The sequence below is a fragment of the Lepisma saccharinum genome, chromosome 26 (assembly GCF_977018435.1).
Source record: "Lepisma saccharinum chromosome 26, izLepSacc3.1, whole genome shotgun sequence".
Classification (NCBI taxonomy): Eukaryota; Metazoa; Arthropoda; class Insecta; order Zygentoma; family Lepismatidae; genus Lepisma; species Lepisma saccharinum.
Window position 1 is genome coordinate 31,580,258 of NC_139254.1, and position 17,758 is coordinate 31,598,015.

The window sequence follows — 17,758 nt, forward strand, 5'->3', positions numbered from 1 at the left end:
TCCCCATGCATACAACACCATGCCTTTAAGGCACATTTATTGTATGTGAGGTCCCACACCCCCACTACATATTCTCGATCTCGGAAATGTTGGAGATATTGTGATCAGCACCACGCTCCTGCCGCCTTTACCCAGCAGAGTTGCCACCAGGTACACATTAATTTGAGGCCGTGTCAGCCCCAGAGCCGCTTTATGCAGGGACTAGGTCCGTAAAATTCTGACGTCAGAACCTCTGAATCGAACCCGGGTCTCCCACATTGCAGTCAGACACCCAACCACCTACAACACCTCTGATTACATATTACAAAAAAAATTTCAAGAACTGACAAAGCATCAGCAATGCATTTTTTATTGCCAATAGACCTCATAGACTAATAATAGTACGAAAAAGTTGTGTCTATAAAAATGACTTGCCGCAATAAAAGAACCGTTAATTTTGATACCGTGTATATATTGACGCTCCGCAAAAAAAAGGCACAATTTTAGATAGTCTATATATATAGCTCCGCCGTAGTTAATTAGTTAACTTGACATGTTTTGGCAGGTATGGCTATTTTGCACGCTCCTGAGTATACGGGGAAATTCCCCTTGTCTAAACCCCTTACCTTAAAATTAAGGTACAAGTGCAAGGACCATTTGAGAAATGTTAAAAGTGCAAGTTGTTATGGGACTTGTACAGGACAAATACAAGGCATTTAAAAGGTATGGATATCTAAAACTTCCTTAGAAACAGTGCAAGAGGCCCGCTCATCTCAGAACGCTAAAAGCATTTGGTAAAACACTGTCATACTACATATTTTATATAATACATATAATTGCAATCAATAGGTACACTGGCGAACTTAAAAAAAAAGATCTCCCTCCTCTTAGTTAGATTGGAAGGTGGTTGGAAACACTTCATTATTCCTGTATTGGATAAGAAAGTGGGGGAAGGCAGTTTCAGAGAAAGCCATCACTACCCTATGCTCACCTAAACTTGTTTCCGGAAAGATTTCTGTTGGAGTCTTGTCAGGCATTAGCCCCGATCGGCGGGCGAGACAACTTATAGTTGGCTTGAAGATCTTGCACGTTTAGCGTTCGGCGGGCTGAAGTTGACGTCACGTCTTACAGAATGAAAATGTCCGACCATTCAGACGGCTTACAGCCATCTTGCAGCCGGAGGAAGTCAAGGAAAAGTTGACTCGTTTGCTATGCACAAGATCTTGCAAGATGGCGGCGTCCGTGGAGATACATGCGGTTTGGGATAATGTTATTGCGCAGATGGCTATAGTTATACTTGGCGATGTCTAACAATATACTTTATACTCAAGATAAATAAATGATACTTTGAAGATGTTGAAATATTGGTTTGAAGTTCATTGTTTTATGTGAACACTACGTTCACTGAATATCTCGTCTGCTTCAAAGAACGAAGAGCGTGACTTCGACACAAGATTTGAACAATGCAATCTACTTAAATGAATGCTAAGTATATATCCATAATGAGACCTAACGTGGTAACATTTGTTTCTATTCAGAACAAATATTTTGATTGAACTCGGAATATTACGAACCTGAATATGAAAATGAACTCAAAATCGATTTTAATTACTTAAATGTAATTAATCGTATGACCAAAGATGATATACCATATTTACCCCCTTTCCGAGAATAGTAGCTACTTTTTTCATTCTTTCCTAAATATATTAATTATCCGTAATTTTCCCCTTTGCAGCTTGTATGCTTGTCCACAGACCGCCCGTGACTTATTTTTGTCGTCCGGCGATACACCCGTTTCTTTTTAAGTTTGGCGTATTTTTATTGCATCGACTAATTGCTGTTATGGCTGGGAATGAACCAGGTTAGCAATGGGCAAATAAAAAACTATAAACAAGATCAAAAAGTAGTAGTAAAGGTTAGGTAAATGAAGGCACATTTAGGGGATGTGGTAGTAGGGCCCCGCATATTCTCGAGCTCGGCCATTTTGGAGGTGATACGATCATCACCACGCTCCAGTTGCCTTTTTTCGCCAGGGTTGTAGTAGAAATGAGAAAATAGAAACGTTTAGTATTCTGCGTATGTGACAGTATTCTTTGAATATTGGCCCTGAAGTATCTGTTAACATGCTAACCAGCAGTTTTTGTTCAGGATAAGCTAGTTGAAGGCCGCGAGTGGTTCATGAGAAGTAATGAACATATCACAGAATGCGCAATAGCTTAGCTCGCGTTTCTCGGGGGGAGGGGGAGAATGATATACAAATTTATTCCACGAATGCTTACGTCATTGTGACCATGGAGTGTATTTTTGCAAACTAACGACGATCTGGCGTCTAGACACAAGGCCAGTATAATGGTCTGTGCACTGCAAAAAAAAAGGTGTGTTTGGGGTGAGTTTCGCTCTTTGGAGGCTTCGAAGGTCAGAATACTCGGAATCCTCACCCTTTTGAGTGAGTTTCTCCTCCCTACCCTAGGGTGAGTGCAGATCTGTCGTGAAAACCTTCCCTATACACCCCTTTGGGTGAGTTTCGGCTGCACCGTGATGCCACATGTACAAACTTTCCCACTGAAAATCCACTCACAGGCCTTGTCATAGCGAAAGAATTTTGCCGACATGACAACGTTTGTCGTCCTGGACCCCCTGCCAGGCTCTCCGAGACAATTTTTTCTACCTGCTGAACCCTTTTCCCAACAAATTACCACCCTGTAGCAGTTCTCTAAATATTCAGCAGAGGCGCTGTACTGCAAGTGGCGCTGATTCGAGTGACTAAATCGTGAAATACTTTCAAAATAGGTCGAAAATCTAAACTCCGTCGACGTTGTTCGTGTGGGGGAAACTAGCGGTCGAGGGACCTTGGAATAAACCTGTCAGTTTTGAGATCCCTGTGATGTTTTAATAATTAGAAAGTGTACGAAATAAATACCTGTATGTTACATGTAAATTTCAGGAATAATCTATTTGAATAGTCATTTCTTATTTTCAAGTACAATTTCACTGCTTTACGTCAGTAATTAACAAAATTTAAGCCGAAAGAAAAATATGATTTTTCCTCACTTAAACAAAGGAAATACATGTTTATAGCCTGAAAGAACGTGTGACATATGCAATCGTGCAAGTGCATACAAATTAAGGCATAAAAAACTGTGTTTTTTTTGTTTACAATATTTCTTCTTTCTTGTTGTTCGAACCTGTATGACTGCATCTTTGTAGTTATTTTCTCATGAAAATATAATGTGCCTTCATTATCAATGTTATCTTGGAGAAGTAAATTTTGTTACTTGGAGTCGGTATTTCTAGTGTTCATTCATAACGCTTATCTGTCGGGCTGCATTACACCTATTCTTATTTCATTACTTTTTTCGGCTAGGAGGAAGCTCTTATGCAAAACACAGATTACAGATATAACACCAGGAGTACACATCCTGAATACTCAATGTAATTGGAATTATTTTTTAACGCTTAAATAATTTGTTTAACCTTACTATTTTACAGTAAATTTAACGAGAGGCGTCAAGACAATTCTCTGTGCTGAGATGTAAAATAAACTTAATGTTTAAAATGTGACCCCACCACAATTAAAAATTTAATATTTCCGAAGTCACTGGGATTATCGTAAAGGATTTTGACCATAAGAGAAGGGTTATGCCTTCTTGTTATGAGGCACGTAGCCAGGGGGAGGGCTAAGGGGGCTGAAGCCCCGAAATCCTACAAATATCTAATTTAAATAGTGCATAGAGGTAATTAATTTTACTTACTTAGCAGGATTAAACATTAGATCGAAAAAAGTTTAGTGTATAATAGAGAAACCAGTTTATATTGTTATATTCTACCATTTAATCTAAAGAATAAATGGATCCACCAGCTCTCAAAATTTATAGTTTTCTTTGTGACAAGTCATACTATATAAACTTTATGAGTAAAATTTGGGCAAAACTTTTAAAGCCTTTACTGACGGAATGTGTAAAGGATAATAACAAAATACAATAACTATGAATTTCAGTACACTAACTGTACAAAATGTAAAAAAAAATGGACAATGTGTTGGATATACACTCATACAGTGGATCGAGTAGCAGTCTCTCTCCATTTACACAATAATAATAATAATAACAAATAATTTTGATTAAAATTGGTTTATATTCAATAACTTATAATAGTTGTTATTGTAAAATGATAATTATAACCGTGGTAAACTGGTAATAATTATTATTGTCATTATTCTTTCTACCAATCAATGGCCTGTCCCCTTCTGCAAATATTTCTGGCGACGCCTGTGGTGATAAGGATGAGCCCCCCCCCCCGGAAATAAACGGGCCTGTGTTATAGTCATGTTCCTAGAATTCCCATCCTTCCTGCATTTGAAATTCTTTTTTTAAAGTTCTCTGCCAAACAACTTACGTACGCCACCAATATGACATGTGACGAATACTTCAATTTGCAATTTGACGAATGGCTTAATTGTAACGATGAGGATAACACTGATGAGACAAAGAAAAGGACATATTCAAACTTTACCCAAACCCTCTGCTTCGTAGTTTACTACACCAACGACTATCTTTTGCATTTATTCAAAAGGTATGCCTAAGGGCGGTAACGCCAACAACAAACAGTCTAATAGAAAATGTTTCATCCCACTTTGCGTTTTATCCTTGCAAGGGACCGCAACTCCAGAAGACATTCAACTTTCATTACTTTTCCCCCACCCCTACATCACAGTCAATGTACAACCTAAAATGCTTATCCATATTTTTGAAATCTTTAGAGCTGCATAAACAAAAATCATAAAAGTTTCTAAATAGGTCCGCTTATCTAAGTATTCAAAAGAAATTTTGGTTAAGCTAATTAATTTCAATGAGCACATAATACCATAAACGCAGTTCCAATTTGTTATTCTTGTTTCATTTCCAAATATACGCTACATTTAATGAGGTAAACTGGTTCCCTTTCTGAGCCACTGTCTTCAAATAGATGTGGCAACAAATAAATTTTGCAACGACGTGTTGAATACCATACGTGAATATCCTCCAAAGTTCCGTTTCTGGACTTTCTCTCCTTTTCCTTTGTAACGAGCAACCCCTTGCTGTGCGCGTCACGCGTCAATGCACCAAACCTGAAGTCTTCCCTGGGAATGACATTACAAGTCGAAGCAATGTTTTATTTCGGGTACACGATTATATTCCTCTGATAAACGCTGTGATTAAAATTTCTAACTAGCTTTGAAAGCTTTTTCTTGAACAAACTGTACAAAAGTTAATTGTCCTCGTCCGTGGCCGTGCGGTCTAAGGCGCTGTGCTTTGGCCTCCGACGGCATGGGTTCGAGTCCGCCTGGGTTCAGTCTCTGGGTTCTCGGCCTGTGCATAGGGCCGGTGGCAACCCACCATCGTGAGGAAATTGGCGAGTTACGAGTGAGTAGTGTAACCCGGTCACGGATATCTCCTATAACGGCTGGAGGTTCGACGTGCTGACCCCACGTCACCCCATTACTGGTTGAAGATCTCCACACCTCTAGGTAGGATTGTGGGATGGAGCCTGGCAGCCGGGAGATAGGTCAAGGCCCTTTGAGGGCTGTAGAGCCATGGGTATTATTATTATAGAAGTTAATAACAAAATTTAATGACTATAAGCATCTCAGTCAAGTTACTGTTGCGCTGGAAATTCATTTATCAAGTGGATCGAGAAGAAAATTCTCTCCAAGGAGGATATAATAATAATAATAATAGTAGTGATAATACATTTGGAATAAAATTGGTTTATTTCAATTAGTTTATAACAATAATAATCATAAGCATGATAATTATTATTGTTATTAATATTACTGTTTAAATTTTATTGTTGGCCTGACCACCCCTATAAAGAATTCTGCTTCCTTGTAATCCACGCGCACGTCACCTACTAAATCAAGAGATTATTATTATTATTGGTTTGGATATATACGTGGATCTTTTCATAAGCCAACTAATTGACCGTCAAGCATTCGGTAGCAAAATCCTTGAGTCTACTATTCAACGTGCTCGGTCACGGCTAACTTATTACATTTATTTCAGACAGTTTGCATTATACTGGCACGTAAGATTTCTCAAAATATGGTCAACTGAAGTTAATCAATGCCATTGAACATAGGATTACTTTTACAAAAATTAATAAAAGTGCAACATGAATTTAGGTTACAAACTGAGACGAGAGTCGTGAATGAAGGAACCTTTCGTTCTTCGCCAGACGTCGCTGTAAGCAGACTCGTTCTCGTTGCTCTTTCTTTCCCGAAGGAAAAGCCTCGGTCTCGTTTAGATTATCTCAATAATAAATATATAAGAAATGTTCAAAGACATTTAGTAATATAACTTAAAAACGAAAGTTTTAGAAAATTAAACATCTTTAAATAAAAAGTAAATCAAGTTGCATATTATAGAAATTTTGATTATAACGAATTCAAAAAATAATTTACACTACGATTTACCAAATCCTTGAACAATACAAGGCTTTCGGACAGTATAAGTCTCGATTATACAGACGGCTGTCACTCTCGGTCTTGTCTTCATTTTAAATTGTGCTCGGTTTCAGCCAAAGTGGCACAAAGGCGAAGTAAAATAAAGCAAATCAATCAATCAAAATAATCATAATACGTAATAATAAATTTTATACCAACGGCCGATCTTCCTTTAAAAAAATCTGGTTTTCTATTGTTCTAGTCAACAGTCGAAGGCAATCGATATATGTAATACCTCGAATGACGTGTTTGCCTGCCAGTGAGAAGTAAAAGAAAACAGCATTATTCCTGCTTACCACTATCTAAGATACAGTTTTATTAGTAGTACAAGACCCTGCATTCAACGACTAGTTAAAAAAAATGAAGTTACTTATTGTATTTTGGATGATACGTCCTTCATATCTTCACATTCACGCTTGTTTATTAACTATCTGGATTATTTTTAAAAAATGTTATTTTTCGCAAGTTCTCGTGTCCATTGGCAATATGTACAAATACAGGAAAATAATTTATCTTATGGAAATGGCTATTTCAACAGTCACTCACCCAGGCTCGAACCTGGACACCAAGTGACAAGAGCGTTGCACCACAGCTCTGCACCCTGTCCGTAAGGGTCCCCTTATTGAGAAGAACTTATTGCTTACAAATCCCGCAGGAAGAGTACATTATCTTTGGTAACGACCACCATATAAGTTATATTTTCTGGAGTTCTTTGTTCCAATCAGTATATTAGGACACTACAGTAAATGCAAAGACAATATTTTCAACAATAAGACATTAAATACTCATTTATTATTATAAAATTTTAATTACAGATTATTATAACGAACTGATAATAACCAGCATTACACAATAAACGCAGTTTGAAGTTTTCTTTATATAAAAGCGTCAAAAAACATTCTCATGTTCACATTAGTTTTTTAGGGGGTAAAAATCTAGATTTTTGGTCAACTAATCATGTGTATTAGAAAGTATCAATGTCAACTATTAACTAATAAGTTCTGGGGAAATTTGAAGTTGTTTGTTGCGGAACCTGAATCAACTGCCCTTATCCTCCCACCCCCCTACTATAGGGCTGTTCCTGGATGAGAATTACAATATTATATTCTACATTAATATTATTATGAAGTACTTATCTCTGTGAAGGAAAGCCGGTCTCCATGGCGGAGTGGGTAGCGCAGCGAATCCAGGTCTGGGGATGTGTTTTCTTTGCGAGTGTCCCTTCATGAATTTAATCATATCATCAATTCATCCTCATCTTCGCGATTAGCCAAAAGTGACACAAAAGCGAAATAAAATAAACCAGCTCAATCAATTTGTGGAGGAGAGAAATTCTGTCCTTTATTTTCTTAGGACTTTGGTATCCACAGAGCGCTTTCAAATTGCCACAAACCAGTGGCGGATCCAGAAGTTACAGCTGGGAGGGGCGAATTTCATTCGAATGCCTCACCTCACCGAACCTCAATTCTAACATACACTACACTGCTATATATAAACAACATATTATACTGTAAACAGGAACGAAGCTGATTTTGTGTTCTAGAAGATAGAGAATTCCTTTGCAAAAATAGAGGTCGAGGACTGGAATAGGTGGTTATTATTGTATCATAATGCCTCTTGACCTCCTATTGCCACAATGTAATCTGAATGAGCAGATATGAGAAATATAGTGAATATTCACAGAACACGAAAGCCTATTCCCTCAAGGGGTCTCAGTTCGATTTCATTTTGAAGCATATTGCACAGTGATTCAATACAAATTTAAACTGTAGTGTCAGTTTCGATTAGCTTATCTTGATCATAAGGTTGATTTATTTTATAAATATTATCGAGCCAGGCCCGTAGCTAGAGGGGGGGCAGGGGGGGCAACTGCCCCCCCTGAGAGCCTCATCTGCCCCCCCTGTGAAAAATACAGAACACATTCCTACCTGGAATTCTCACTAATCTTTACAATTATATCAAGTGTTACTCTAGCAACATTACAAAGACACTTATTGATTTTGTGATTTATTAGGGTGTATGGGATTCCGTATAATGTCGTATCAGGATTGAGGGGAAAAATTCCCTTCCAGATTAAACTTCGGGAAATGATTTCACAATTTTCAGTATCTAGAACAGTTGTGACATTTTGAGTAGTATTGTATTAAAGGTGCCTAATGTGTTTGGATGTTTTTTCTTGGATGTGTTGCTATGAACTTTGAACTGCTTCAATTTTTGTTTATCAAGTCTACCTTTTGGTAATAGTGTGGTAGAGAGAGGGAGTGGATATTTGATTTTGTTACTTTGCGTTGCTTTTCTACCACTTCTAGCTAATCGCAACAACGAAGGATGACGTGAAATTGATGAAGAGACACTCATAAACAGTGCTGCAACTACAGGGGGGCAGGGGGCATCGTCCCCTCCCCCTGACCTTGGACAGAAGTCCATTCTAGGGGAAGCAAACATTTAAGTAAAAGAAACAAGACTAGGAGAATCTAAGAATAGTAGGACAATTGGATACTCATTATAGAATTAGTTTTCACGTGTTCCTTGCATTTTTCTACCAGACGGCCAAGGGCATTTGCAAGGGGCACAGAGGGGAAATTTCCCCCCTCTATTTCAAACTTTATACAAATAAAAAACATTTCGTAAAATTTTCTTGCTCGCTTCGCTCGCGATTTCTGCTGTTCTTATAGTCCAAGTTCAGAGCCATAGCTATGGGCCGGCAGGAGTCGGCCCTGGGTGCGAAGCGATCTATATGAAAAGAAAAATGTTAAAGAGAATGCCATGGTGCCCCGTAAAATTATTGCACCCTATTAAAACAATTTCTTTCTATGAAACTTAATATGAAATATTAATGATGACACTGTAATCCAAGAAGTCATTGATCAATCAAGGGATTCCTATTTGTTTTTCAGGTGTCAAAACATGTATTTCAACTATAATATAATACAATTCACACAATATTATGCAAAATGATTAACGTAACCAGTAGGCAAACGTTGTCTGTAGTGATGCAAGAGTCTCCCCTTTGAAAGAAATAGTGTCTGTGGTGGAGAAAGGAACCCATGTTTTAATGTTTTAGCAAGTACAAAAAAAATGTATAGCTACAAATTTTTACACAATTCATCAAAGTGTAGATAATATGTAACCATTATTATTTAATTAATTCTATTTTTCTTGCATAACACAAGACAATGGTGTTTGTTGGATTCTCGTTAGATTCCTTTGTGTGTAAAAATCTTGCATACTGGAAACTAGAGGACATCATTATGAAGAATGGTTTATAAAGGGCTCCCTTAATCAGTTCTCCAGAGAGGCCCAAAGTTGTTGGTGCATATTAATCATCTATTAACACTATCGACCCCTATTAGCCTACCTAGGTATTTATGTTGAACTTCATATTCTTTGGCAATCTGGAAAGGTCATTATAGAAATATTGCTATTTGATGTTGCTCGAAGTTCTTTTGTTCGTTGCAGTTTCAAGATATCATCCCTTTTCTGTTATTTATCTATTTTGGGGGAAGGGGCAAGTGCCTCTGTGTACCCTGTCATATCTGCCAATGCGACACAATATATTAAAAATTTGCCCCCTCTAGGATTGACTTCGCCCCCCCTAGAAAGAATTTCTGGCTACGGGCCTGTATCGAGCCTTTTAAATTTGGGGATAAAAGTCGGAACATTTGAGTCTCAAAAATATCAGGTATAATATCATATCCAAGAACTGGCAGTTGGGATCGCTCCCATCGCCCCCCCAGTGGATCCGCCTGCCACAAAAGTTGTCTAAACCACCCCCACCCCCAAAGATCGTTGCTTTGTTTAAAGGACATTCACTTTTAGTTTTTGTTGCTAGTCACGCGTCGTATACGGCGCGCTTTTCGTGTGGACCAATCGAAGGTCGTCTGGGACAAGCAGGCCCAGAATAGCCTTGCCGTTGACATTGTGTGAGGTCGTCTGTGCCGTGGGCCAGAATAGTTTGTCTGCTGTGTGGGTATTTGAAAGTGAAGATAAGAAAGCAGGATTCGAAGGTAAGTAAGTTCAATAACGTTTTCAATATTTTTACACTGTAAGTTTTCTTTATATATGCTCAGATTGTCCTATCCTAAATGCTTAGACCAAAATGTGTTTCACATTTCGAAATAATGACAGTACACGGTGAGAGGGCACTGTTTAGCATGCAGTGTGAGCCCTTTCAATAGTTCTCGTCCGAAGATTGGCATTCGTGATGGTTTGATTTGATTTGATTGATTCGTTTTATTTTACTTCGCGGTTTGTGCCTCTTGGCTAATTTTGAGAATATGGGGATGAGTGATGAAATTGATGAATGGACATTTACAAACAACCATGCCCAAGCGGGATTCGAACCCGGGACACCTGGCGTCGCAGCTCGACGTGCTAAGACATTTAAATAACTAGCGAAATCACAAATATTACTCTTTATTACTTTGCTCCTCAAGTCGCCTAACTTGAAGATTTTAACAAATGTGAAAATTTTGGGGGTCCTTGTCCCCGCCAATTTACGCCTATGGTTACGGAGACAGAAATCATGGTTTAAGTTCGTTTCCGTCCTTCCCACTCCCATTTTTGGAGAGAAATAACTGGAAAACTATAACGATAAAAAATAAAATTTCAAGTGCACAAACGAAATTCTATCCAAGAAGTTGCTTGATTTTTTCTTCCTCCATGATGGGAAGCTTTTAGTTGTTTAGTTTAGTTATTTCAATGGTACAAACGTAATGATTTTGTCCTTCATTTTAAAGTTGGGGGCGAGGGAACTTCAAATATTAATTTAATTTACTCTCAAATCGTTACGGTACAATCGAAAAAATGCGCTGGGATAAAACTGTACGGGCTACCTGAAGTCCCCCCCCCCCCAAGTTCAATTTGTGAATACTCGAACTCTGTAATGTTGCAAACGAAAGTAAATGCTATACAATCCGGTACAAACGAAAGATAATCTTACTTTAAACAGAATATGTGGATGTTTGGGGGAACAACGTTACAAAGGTTGACCCTACTACAATTATCACTGCTACTAGGATTCTCTATCATCTTTATTTCTTTCTCCGTTTTCATATGTTTCAATTTTTCTCTGCTCTCTTGGTTCCTCTGTTTCCATTTCCGTTATTCTTCTTTACCTTTTGTCTCTTTCTTTCTACGCTTCCTTCTCTCTTTCCCATTTCCTTATATTTATGTTCTCTGTCATTCGCTGTCAATGTATCTTCGGTCTCTTTCACTCTCTCTCTTTGTGTTCTTCTGTTCTTGTGTGATTCTCGCTGCGCTGTAAGCAATCCCAATTTTTAACTGTTGGCTATTTGTGTTAGGAGGAGATGGGCCAAAAATATTTCGTTGTGGGCTAGAGCCCCCTTTGGTGTCGACTATTCTGACTGCGACTGGCACCTTCGTTTGGTGTGTGATGTTCCTAAAGTTGTAAAGTAACTTGTTGCGCATAATTCATAATCTTTCGTTATTGCCTGTCGGAACGTACCCCAGAGGGATTTGTAATTGATTTTTAAGTAAAGAGGCCAAAATAATGCAGTGGGATACTGTGGGACGTAAAGTTAATTTGCATGGGAAATATTATTTACAAAACAGGCTTCTGTAAGAGTTTATAAGATTTGTAAGCTGCTGCTTAAACTCACTTCACTCATTCGTTGTAGTCGATTGCATCTAATTCACAATTTTTTAAAGGAAAAAAGACACATTGTAAACAAGGGCGTGAAAGTTAAATATACCTTGACATTAATTTTCGGGAGCAATGATCGCCTTCCCACATTCAGACGCTGATATTCGTGAGGTTGTCTGTAGTGTGCGTCCATAGTATCTTCTAATTTTCGGTCCTTGGGGGATTCTAAACATTAACAATTTAAGTTAAGAAAACTTACAATTTCAAGCAGCAGCTAGAATTTCTTTTAGAGTGTTGTCTTAGATTTCTTTTACACATAAATATGGTTGTGTAACATAAAATTTTAAGTATTATTTTAATTTTCAACTCCTTTTCAGGAATGTGCCATGCATAGAGAGGAGTGAATACGGATAATACCCACAAACACACTCGCCTTAGTTCCAATCTACACTGAACATTTCGCCACTCATCACCGATAGCAGTTTTTCAAGGATCCTGCATGGGTTGGGTTTACACAGATATGCAATGTAAGTAGAGTAGTTCAAATCTAATTTTGTTCTCTTTTCAAGGGAATTTATTATTCATTATTTTCATAAGTTTTAAGCTGTAGGAACTTGAAATGAAGAGGTCTCTTAGGAAGTAAGCTTATATGTTGAGGTGGGAGGACCAGTGGCGACCACTATATGTACCCAGGTGTAGCGCACTCTAGAGGTGGTCAGCTAGTATTGAACATTTAGTCATCATAGTGAGTGTGAAAAGAAAATTAAAGTGTCAAAAGTACATGCATACATAAATACATGTATCAAGGAGTCCGAGGTTCCATACTCGGTAGTGGTTCAGATTTCACTTTGAACTTTAGGTGCAGCCCCGATTAGCCTTTCTGTGCATAAAGTGGACTTAAAAACAAATTCAAACAACAAATCTGGAAATAGGAAAGGGTGGGTGGGTGTCTCATAGCTTCGGTTATTTCTGTTTCAAAGGGAGTGTTCGCCACTGGGAAGGACAGTACTAATAGTTATACACAGTGTAGGCTGGAGTGTAAAACTTTGTTGTGACTGTCTTAAGAAGTATTTGGAAATTGATATGGCATACTAAGTACACAATGTGTACAGCGAGATGTTAAAATATTACCAGGCAAGTTGTTCATAATTTTCAATATTTTTTGACGTCCCACGTGTATTTAAGGAATTGAACTCCATTGAACTTCTCCGGGAAATATTTATGCATCTCACTCTTTACATACCTTTCCTAATATCTTTGTTACACAATTAATTTCATGGAGGATTAGTGAAAAAAATGGTTGACTAGACCACACAGCAAATATACTTCTGCGTCAGCATCTTTAAGTTCTGAGAATCGATTGCTGCTTGTGTACAATTTAGTGTTCTTGTGGATGTGGGATGAAGTAAGTGATTCATACATTTTATTTGTTTTCTCTTTTCAACTTGCAAAGTGAGGGTCTGTGATGCTACATTTATTGGCTATCAGTTACCCTGTAAAAGCCTACATACAAATTTTGTCTTTGGAAATTAAATTCATTTTGAGATGTTATGTAGAAGAAAACACACAGATAAAGAAATTAATTCTTATTTGAAAAGTATCTAAACTTTCATCATTCTGGGTTTCTTTCATTCAATCTTCCACTGTATGTATAGACATTCCTTGGGAGAATTTAAATTGCTGGGGGGATCCAAATGATACTAACTTTGCATGATAGTTAACTTTTATATGTTAAATCCACTTGAACGCTTCAAATAGTCTTCCATCTATTAAGAAATATAGTTGTACAATAAACTATTGTATTGAAGAAGTTAACTTTTTGCTACTTTCAAGATTAATCTAATTTAAATTTATTCCTTATTTCAGACATTGAATGCTGTTTAACTAAAATAACCACATCTGATGTTTGAAGATGATCCTGATTTTGTAAATGGAAATGTAAGTAAATAAATCAATTAACCTGTATGTAATCTGAAAATGTCAGAATCACATAAATAGAACTAGGAACGTAAAATATAATGCTGCGTGTGCGAACCATACATACACACCTTTCATTTTGTAATTAAGAATCTTTGGATATGCATTTCCAAAATGCACCTTAGCATAAATATACAAACTATAATCTTTATGTATTTCTTTCTATACTTTCTAAACTTTCAATAGAACTTTATTTCTGCTACTTGAAAACAGAATCATATCCATGCTTTTATTTTTGGAGAGTTGAACTTTCATGTAGCTATGTCTTGTTTCTATAGAAAATATTTAAAATTGTCAAGGGTATGTGTCTCTTGTCTGCTGGGTGAAGGGATGGAATGAGGCATCCACTCACTTCTCCTTCTGGCACTGTGCCTGTTACATGCTAGTATAATGTACAGAATAAATAAAATCTTTTTGCCTTTTCGCTATGTGATGTTTACACATACACTTTGACAGGACAGAACTACAGGGTGCGAAATCATTGAAAACTGGTGGGGGAAGAAAGTTCTTAATTTACATTCCCCCTCCGCCACATGTGTGTATTATTAAAAGTAAATTAATTTGTTACTTTTATACATATCAGATATTGTAAAGCAGCCAACTAATTCCTTTAGTAACTTGGTTAAAGATGTTATAAATTATGAAATAGTTGAAGTGCTTTTATTATGTGTAAGTTTTTGTTTTGTTTGTGCTTTATGTTAATATAAATCAATTAGATTTCATAGTTATAATTTTCTTGCATTCTTGTTTTACTTTAATTGTGCGTATTGGTGTAGATTTGTTAATGATTTCTTGAGAGAGAAAGCATTCAATACTCACAACTACACTAATTTGTGTGTGTTTTCGATATTATTCTTAGTACAGTATATTTGAAATTAAAAGTAATTGCTTATCTTTCGTTTGTTATAACAAAAAATCTTCCCCCCGGAAATTTTTGGTGGGGGGATTTTTAAGGCCAAGATTGTTGGTGGTGGGAAATCCCCCTGTCCCCCCAGGATTTTGAACCCTGCAGAACTAACAGAAACAAAAGAAAGCTAAAGCTAAACACTCAAAAATTAGTAAAAAAAATATTTTTCACACCAACATTGAATGGTACTGTTTGAGCTCTTAGGCGACACCAGAAAGGTGTTTGTGTGTGTGTATTGGGGGTCAATCCATTGACTTAACTTAATAGTAGAACAAATATTAACAATAAGAATCATGGTTATGATAATAATTTTACAGTAATAACTATTATAACAAAAAAATAAAATTATATTATTATTATTACTATTATTAAATCCTTTGGGAGAACTACTAGATGAATGAATATCAAGTACAACTTTTCCTTATTAGTATAATTTTTTTTCTTTTTACATTTTACACAGTTAGTGTACTGAAATGCACAGTTATTCTGTTTTATTTTTAAGTTTTAACTTTTCAATAAAAGCTTTCTAAACATTATTTATGTTATAACAACTTCTGCTTTTTGTGACTTGAAATGGCCGATGGCAATTCCAGGGCGTGGGGGGGGGGGGGTCAACGGATATGTTCCACCTCCATCTCCCGACACCGATGTTTCAGCACAAAATATTATCCTAAAGTAATTTCTTACTTTTGAAGATAGTGTGCCATTTCCAGTTATATGCTGTGGCGTGCCCAGTAGTCAGCCCTCATTTCGCTATTTTTTCCTGCCTGTTTATAGCCCCATCATCACCCTCCTTGTATAGGCCCTTGCTTATGAAATAAAAGCATGCATGTTTATATTACCTTTGCATAATAGGGTGACATACTCTTAGTCCCTCCACCTGTTCATTCAATCAGTGGCGCACGCAAGGGGGTTTACTGGGTTTAACCCCCCCCCCCGAGCTTTAAATATTATGGGAAATGCTGTGTAAAATAAATTGCCAATTTAGTGCTACTGCATTCAATGTAGAAACTGATCAGCTTGAGGGCCTCCCCGATGGTGCAGTGGTAGGTCGTTGCCTTGTAATCAAGGGGTCCTGGGTTCGATACCCTGTGGAGGCACATAGTGGTTCGGATCCCACTTTGAACCGCAGGTCCAGTCTCGATTAGCCATATTGTGCATAAAGTGAACTTAAAACACCAAGTCAATCTATCAATTGAGCAGCTTGACTGATTGATTTTGTTTATTTTTCTTCGCATTTCTGCCACTTTTGGGCTAATTGCGAACATGAGGATGAGTGATGATATGATGGAATGGATGAATGGACACTCACAAAGAACACCTGTGCTCAGGCTGGGATTCGAACTCGACACCCCAGGCGTTTTAGCATTCTTTCGTAACCATTCATCCATGAAGGCTGGCTACTCAAGCTTGAATCACTTTGTATGCACACATCACTAGTATACTTTTCAGGGAAGTATTAAGACTCATAAATGTTATAAGTACATTCTAAACTATCACACTCTGACCTAAATGCATTCTTGGTTATATTCTTATTTACTCTTACATTTTTTCTCCTTTCAGATCATGGACGCCTTTCCATACAGACATTTTAAAGGAATACAGCATGCAAATTTTTAGCAATGAAGTAAAATTCCTCTTTTTTTGGATAAAATTGTGAGAACTATGTTGAATTATTGCAAGATGAAATGTACGAATATTGTAAATAAAGTTGAATTTTTTGCTAACTGGTAACTTTATTTCTTCAACCTAATCTTTGGGGCGAAAAAAATTAAGCTCTGTATTTGAAATAGAGTGGTTAAAAATTATGTATATGAACATTTATAACTTCTACTAAATTTGCTCTGCCTTCTTAAGAATGTACATTTTCGTTTCTAATTAATTTATTAAAGTACTGAAATAGGTTCTAAAAGCACCAAAAATCACTCACATTGTAATGATTGTGGCATTGAACTGAGTGTGCAGAACCAACAGCAAAGGAAAGGTAAGGTTGAATTATTGCTTAATGTGTATGCATTTAGTGGCAAGGTAGTATTTTTCAGAGATTATCCCCTTACCATGTATGTATATACTTGCATCCAACGTATACATAAAATTTATCTACGGATATACAAGTATACAGTATTTTGTTGTGTTAAGTATGTCATTTATTTATCCTAGCAATGTATGTGAGCATGAGTGTTGCTTTCCAAACAGTACAGAAAAAAGTTGTTATTTTATAATTAACAGGTGTGACTTCTGAAGATCAATACCCTTCATGTTATATTGTACACTCAAGGACACTTCTGGGTTGTAACAGCACCATTGACTTTCAATTAAATCATTACAACCCAGCAGTGTATGTGACTGTACATATATCCAGTCTCAATTGGCTTCTAAGCATCAAGTGGAAGTCTCAAAAAAGACTTATTGGAAAATATGTATGTACATTAAAAGTTGCGGCTTTTTTGTATGATTTAGAAATCGATACATAATATTCCTTGCAAGCTTCATGTAATTTAGGGATGGCTTGTTCTTCTACATGAATACCTTGGTGAGCGTGCTGCATTTAGTTTCCTCTAAGATTTTTAAGCTTTGTCAAATTTTAATGCTGAATTGAATGGTATTATTTTTATAAAGAAGACAATTAATCACATTAAAATCTGAACGCATTAAATGAAGAAACACTGCTTTCACTGTGATGTCGTATATTACACAATGCAAGAGTTAACATTGCATTTCTCTACTTTGATACATTTGCCATCTGGGAAGAAATTATAATGAAGTTATGATTGCTCTATCTTATTCTGAATTCATATTGGATAAGATA

At 36.8% G+C, this 17,758-nt stretch overlaps 1 protein-coding gene and 1 long non-coding RNA gene across 2 annotated transcripts in view; one reads left to right on the top strand and one right to left on the bottom strand.

The window, feature by feature from the left end:
• Positions 1–17,758, bottom strand: part of Ac3 (Adenylate cyclase 3) — a 568,126-nt gene that overhangs the window by 331,188 nt on the left and 219,180 nt on the right. The gene's annotated exons all lie outside the window — the stretch shown is intronic.
• LOC145979706 (uncharacterized) lies at positions 10,428–16,676 on the top strand. Its single transcript, XR_014440802.1, has 4 exons — positions 10,428–10,467; positions 12,443–12,592; positions 13,932–14,003; positions 16,513–16,676. It is a non-coding gene; the product is annotated as an uncharacterized LOC145979706 (long non-coding RNA).